The sequence below is a fragment of the Megalobrama amblycephala genome, linkage group LG3 (genome assembly GCF_018812025.1).
Source record: "Megalobrama amblycephala isolate DHTTF-2021 linkage group LG3, ASM1881202v1, whole genome shotgun sequence".
Taxonomy (NCBI): Eukaryota; Metazoa; Chordata; class Actinopteri; order Cypriniformes; family Xenocyprididae; genus Megalobrama; species Megalobrama amblycephala.
In genome coordinates this window covers 30,328-36,891 of record NC_063046.1, presented here as the reverse complement: position 1 = coordinate 36,891, position 6,564 = coordinate 30,328, and positions in this window count along the sequence as shown.

Sequence of the window (6,564 nt, the reverse complement as noted above, 5' to 3'; positions counted from 1 at the left end):
CTGGTGAAAATCCTTTAAACATCCTATAAAACCTGTCATTTCAAATTTCTTTAACATAAGCAATTTTTTTGGTTAGTATTCACTAAGTACACTCATTTTCTGAGAACTATCAGATTGGAGAGATACGCATCATGTTAGTTTTCTTTATTTTGCAAAAAGACAACATTTTGATTTTACTCTGAGTGTACCAAATAAAAGAAGATATTCCACAGATTAAAATGGGTATAACTCTTAATTGATGTGCAAAATTGACGGAGTATTTTGATTCTCTTTCCTACTGATAAGAAAAAAGCAAGGTGGTATCGTGGGTACAGTGGGACTCGAACCCTGGGGAACGCGAGTCTGGGCACCCTCCTCAAGAGTGCCAGCCGGGAACGGAGTGTCCGTAAAGGAAGCAACTCACAGTGCTCACAACCAGCACCCTTGAGTGCTGTCTGTGCATGTCCTAAACAAGTTACACAAAGATTGTGTGTTGTGTGATGTAACATGGGCAGGGATGAACACATGATCTAAACTACTTGTCCGACATAATAATGATAAATAGACAATACAACACCAAGTAAGACAAACGAGTCACAGAGAGCACAACTGAAGACACAGAAGCTAGCGTTGCACTGTTTGAGCGTGCTTTATAGTTTCCTGGTCGTGACGTCACCCACCTCTGATGTCTCGTCACACCATTGGACTGATTTCACATGTGCTTCATGACGACATCATGCTTTGCATTGATTTCTCAATGCATCAATTTCTCAATGCAACACGAGTTCCCTTGAAAGGGAAACTATGTTTTTTGTAGAAAAACCATGGTTAATTTGTGGTTACCATGGTTTAACTACAGTAAGCAGTCTTAGAACAATGTTGTGGAAATGCAACAATGAACACAAAAATCCATCTAAATATTAAAAAAAAAATCTATCAACAATCTTGTTTTATTCCACCACATACACAATTTAATCAGTACATTTATTTTACAAGCTGGCTTCAGAAACAATATCACTTTATGCAAGCAATTATTTTGCACAGTTTGACTTTATTAATTAACTTTGTTTAAAGGGTCATGAAACCCTAAACCAAAATTTCTGAGATTTTAACAGAGGTATGTGTGTTGAACACCATTGAAGACAATGTTAGCATCTGTTAGATTTAATAGTAGGGGGGAAATGGTTAAATTTTAGTTTTTATACGCTATTTTCGTCTTCCGGGTTTAAAATCTTCAGCCTGTCCACGTCACAGGCTGTGACGTGGCAGAGCACGATAGTACTTTGATGACTCATCGGTGTTTCATAATTATTAACGAGACTGAGTTTTTTATCCAATGAGAAGACACTCTCTTAATTATTCATGACACCACGTGGATCTTTCCAACGACAGACATGTCAAGCAAGCTGTGATATCGTGCAGTAGATGAGTGAGGCAATCATGGGACGCAAGTGTTTGTTTTCGTGGTGCAAAAGTTCGAATGGGTTGCATATGTTTCCCCGCGATGCTGCCAGGGCTAGACTCTGGCTGCGGGCGGTTGGTTGGCCATCAACCACGGACACATCTAGATTATATGTGTGCAGCAAACATTTTTCAAGAGAGAGCTTCGAGAATTGGAGAATGGTGGACTTTGGCCTTGTTGACTACCAATGCAAGTTGCGTCTTGCGAATGATGCGGTGCCAAGTCCCGAGGACTTTTCTATCCTTTCAGAGGTATGTGTGTCTAAAATTTAAACCTGATCGTTTTACTTCCCTTTTGTTAAATAAGCACTCGTTATTAAAATATTTGATATTTCGATAATACCTCAATTGTATGCTTAATTCGTGTAATTAAATATGTAATATATTTAAATATGTTTGGGAAATATGTCTTTGGAAATTAATATGTTTGTATTGTCAGCCTAAACTGTGTTGCGAGATGGCGTATTATGTCTCCATTTAGCCCTGGGGAATCAGGAGGAGAGAAGTCCTCCACCTCCACAGAGCCCTGCATACTGCTGCCACTGCAAATTTCTATGTCACTGTCCATCTTTATTTGGGGTTCAGGGGGCGCGTAGATCTATGCTACGTACGCAAGGTTTTTTTTTTAAGCGTTATTTTTTTTTCAAATATATGCATGTATAGTGTGTATATAAACAACTATATATTTTATAATGACTGTAATTACACATGTACATTAATATGTTTTAAATAGAATTACGATTACTGTAGGATATATGTAGCAGGGCATTCAGTAACTCTTGAAAAGACAAAAATAAAGTGTCAGTGTATTTCATTAGATTTTAACTTTTCCAGTTTTTAAAAAAATTTTAGTATTTCCTCACGTTTTACCACTGATTTTTAGTGACAGTCGATATGCATGGGTGTGACGGATGTGGTCTTTCTCCTCCACTCTACGATGTGATTTGCCCTAACACTACAATGGCTCAGTCTCTGGTCGAAGAATAAATGCACAAACACAAATGCTGGTTTGGTGTATTTTTCCTCTTTACTGCAGGCTGAAAAATGAAATAAATCACCCTTTAGTGGATGTATTGCTGCAGGCTGAAAAATGACCCACCCACAGCGTGCAGTACACATTGCAACTGCTGTGTTGCGTCATAACAACATTAACAAAAATTTGCATCGCAACACACAATCACACTTTGCATATAACAATAGTAATGATAAACAAAAACATACAAAAGACATACCTGAAAAATGAAATAAATCACCCTTTAGTGGATGTATTGCTGCAGGCTGAAAAATGACCTAAATAAAATGTAAAATAACATTAACCGTGGCCTTAGTATTGTTGACAAAAGGCCAATTAACTTATAAAATATATGTTAATAGTCAAATTAAATGATCAAAATATTACCCTAACTAAATCATAAACATAAAATGCTTAAAAACTCAACATATTTTGCATTATAATCAAATATATTTAACTAAATTGAGACGGAGCATAAGCTTACCCACCCACAGCGTGCAGTACACATTGCAACTGCTGTGTTGCGTCATCTCCCGTCTTATCGAACATTTTTGCCTGCAGTTCTCAAACAACCCACATGAGGGCGCCAGTAAAACATGAAATTAACCGCTGCTGAATTTATAAGAATTCACAATAAAACTAAATAAAATTCTAACTCTGTTACATGGGCTACTGGCGATGAGTTTCCCCCCTCCCCTCTCCTCTCCTCTCCTCTCCTCTCCTCTCCTCTCCTCTCCTCTCCCCTGCCGTACCACACCCACTCCCCTCCCCTCTTCTCACAGCCACCACGCCCATTTAAGTTGCATTTTTCAAAAAGATTGTGAGCTAGACTTGAGCTGAAAGAGGGGGGTTTCATGATCCTTTAAGCTCTGTGATAATACAAAATTGTGAAATGTTGGAATGTGGGGGAAAAAAGTGAAATTTGATTTTTTTTTTTTTTTTTTTTTACAGTTATGTAGTTCTAACACAGTATATATATATTTTATACACTTGTAATCAGTATCAGCCATGTTACTATTACAGCAATAATGACAATAATGTTGAACTACCTTTTGTCTAAGAGGTATCTGCTATTTCAAGACCCTTGGCATCACAGATGCTGTTACAGAATTCAAGTATTCCTGTACAGTTTGCCTCAGAAGTTGCACACCTTAACATTAGGAGATTGTAACCTGCACTGTGGCTGTAAGAAACCACACCAAAACAAAAAAAATACATTTACTATCCAACATTGCTACAGCTTAAAGAATATTAATTCAACCCTTACAAGATTTAACGTCCCAGAGAATATACACTAACTATATGGTGAAATCTTCCCACTGTCTTCAATGCTGCCAATGTAAATCTGTTTCCTTGCTGATCTTCAGTGGGATCTGGAACATTTTACCTGGATAGCTAACGTTCCCTCTGGGCTGATAAGGTGCAATGTGGCATTGAGGAGAAATCCTGGCACCAGGGCTTGGTTTCATGGCAGTGGTGTGTTCTTTAATACTGCCTACATTATTCTGACTGGGTTTTGGTAGCTCTTTTGTTATGGGCTGGTTCCCAATTGCAGTCAGTATTACTGAATTTAACACCTCCCTGACACTCATCTTGTTAGTTTAATTTTGCTTGAACAACTGCATTAGTTACTGTTTCTATTAAAGTTTTAAAGTTTCAACATTCTGTTAACATTTGAAATTCTAGGAGGAGTCACGTGACCTGTGAGCACGATGGCAGCTTAGAGTTGTGTCTCTGCTAACCTTGCTCATTTTCGTTAATATATCCAAGTTCTTTCATCAATTGCTCCACACTTTGTTTTACGTTTCAACATTGGGCTTCGAAAGGATATCTTCACGTCAAGGAAAATCATCTGGAAAGCAAATGCAATGTGAAAAAGCACATGACGCTGACAAGAGGGAGGAGTTACTTTTTACATTTTACAAATGTGCTATAATAATTTACATTTAGTAAAACAAAACTGACATTGTATCTTCACTTTTCAGCATTGACCTCAGTTCATTACTGTGTTATATGCAGAACAGAGAGGATTTCACTTTGACAACACCATCAAATCAAATCAATGCCACACGAGGCAACATCCCAGTTGGATGTCATTTTCAGAGATGCTGATGACATTGGAGAGGGTCAGTAGGGAGGATGCTGGGATGTATAGCGAGGTGAAAACCGATGCCATACATAAATATGATGACACCAATATGGATGACAATGGATACCCGCAAACTGACTATTCAGCTGTTGTGGAATGGCAAAAAAAGGGAAAGGGAAAAAGCCAAAACATTGCTGGCCAGGGTACACTGCCTCTATCAACTGAACAGTAAGCAGACTTGTCTAATGCTTTTTGTTTTTACAGTGTCAGATCCAATAAATATTGTGAAGCTGTTGTGATGTGTTATGTTGTTATGGCAGTTGTGTAACTACCAGTGCACAATAATATGCACAAGAATTATTACGTTTAAAATATTGTTTTCTTTACTGTAAAGAGCCTCAGACATTCGACTTCATAATAATGCTAAGATTAAGGAATTCCTCTGGATGGAGTCTGATGAAAGGGACAAGCCACTGCCCTATAAAGACACAGCTACTAATAAAGACAACTTGACCCTTTGTTCTAAAGTTAGTTATCCTCTTTATTTATGAATTTGGAAAATATCAGAAATGATCTTCTATAAGAAACATCATATAATTGTAGGATATGTTTGCTTGCTGGAGGCTCTTTTTGCTGCAAAATTAAGGCTGCGTCTTGACTCAAAGGTATGGAATACCCAGGAAATTACAACAGCCTCTCAGGCTGGCGCTTCCAAACAAATTTGATGGCCACCGGTTTGTTATCAGACTTTCAAAAATCCCTCATGAGCACAGCAATCGCAATGACACGTCGAAAAGTGCTGGGCAGGAAGATAAGGTTAGTAGCAGTGACTATGATAATTGAAGTAGACCGATCAGTCAATATAACAAAAGTCTAGCTGAAGGAAAAAGGCAGAGTAGAGAGTTTGGTGATGAGGGAGATGAGAACACAGATTACCAAACCAATGACCCAGATCTGTGGCCAGACAAATTAACACACAATGACAGGGAAATGATTGTCAGAAAGTTAGCAACAAAGGTTGCAGACATGTTGAATACCAGTAGATTCACAATGGAAACAATTTCCAGAATATTTGCAGTTCACAAAATCTGCCAATGGAAGGGAAAAACTCAGAAGGGACTGACTTGTTTACAGCAAAATCACAAATGCTTTATACTGTATTCCTTGCTTGTTTTGGGCTGGCATCCCAAAACTTATGGCAATATAGTCTATATCAGGCAAGAATGGGACCAAATTCCAAAACCAAAACTCAAGAAACTCAACCTCGATGCCCATACATCTTCAAACTGTTTTGAAAAGAAGAGTATATGCTACACCATGGTAAACATGCCCCCGTCCCAACTCTTTTGAGACCTGTAGCAGGCATCAAATTTGAAATGAACTCATTTTGTGCATAAAACTGTAATATTTCTCAGTTTAAACGTGTTATGTTATCTATGTTCTATCATGAATAAAATTATGGCTCATGTAATTTGAAAGTCTTTTAGTTTTCATTTTATTCAAATATTAAAAACGCCCTAACTTTTTCCGGAATTCGGTTGTACTTCAACCATTTGCCACTCGACTCCGGGCATGGGAGGATATCCCCAGAGTGTCAAGCTGGATTTTGGGGATAACAGAATGAGGCTACTCGCTCCAATTCGCTCACAGACCACCCCATTTCATGGGTGTAATTCACACTTCCATCTCAGATGCATAGGTGTGATTGGCAAAGGACAAAAAAGCAGGAAACTATACGGTGCACTTACCATGGGGGTGGGGCTTTGTTATGGGGAGGGGCTTGTGGAGGGCGTGGCTTGCTTTTGTACTGTTTTTTTATGATAAAGTTATGTAAAATAACTGCTCAGTGCTGCAAAACACACAACTCTGCTAATGCTAACTAGATGGTGAAATACACAACTAGAAAAAATAGTCTGCAGGTGTATTTGAAATGTTTTAACTAATCATCTTGTAATGAATGTCATTTCAGTTCTACTTTCTGAGTATGAATTATCATATGCAGTAAAAGACAACAATACTCAAG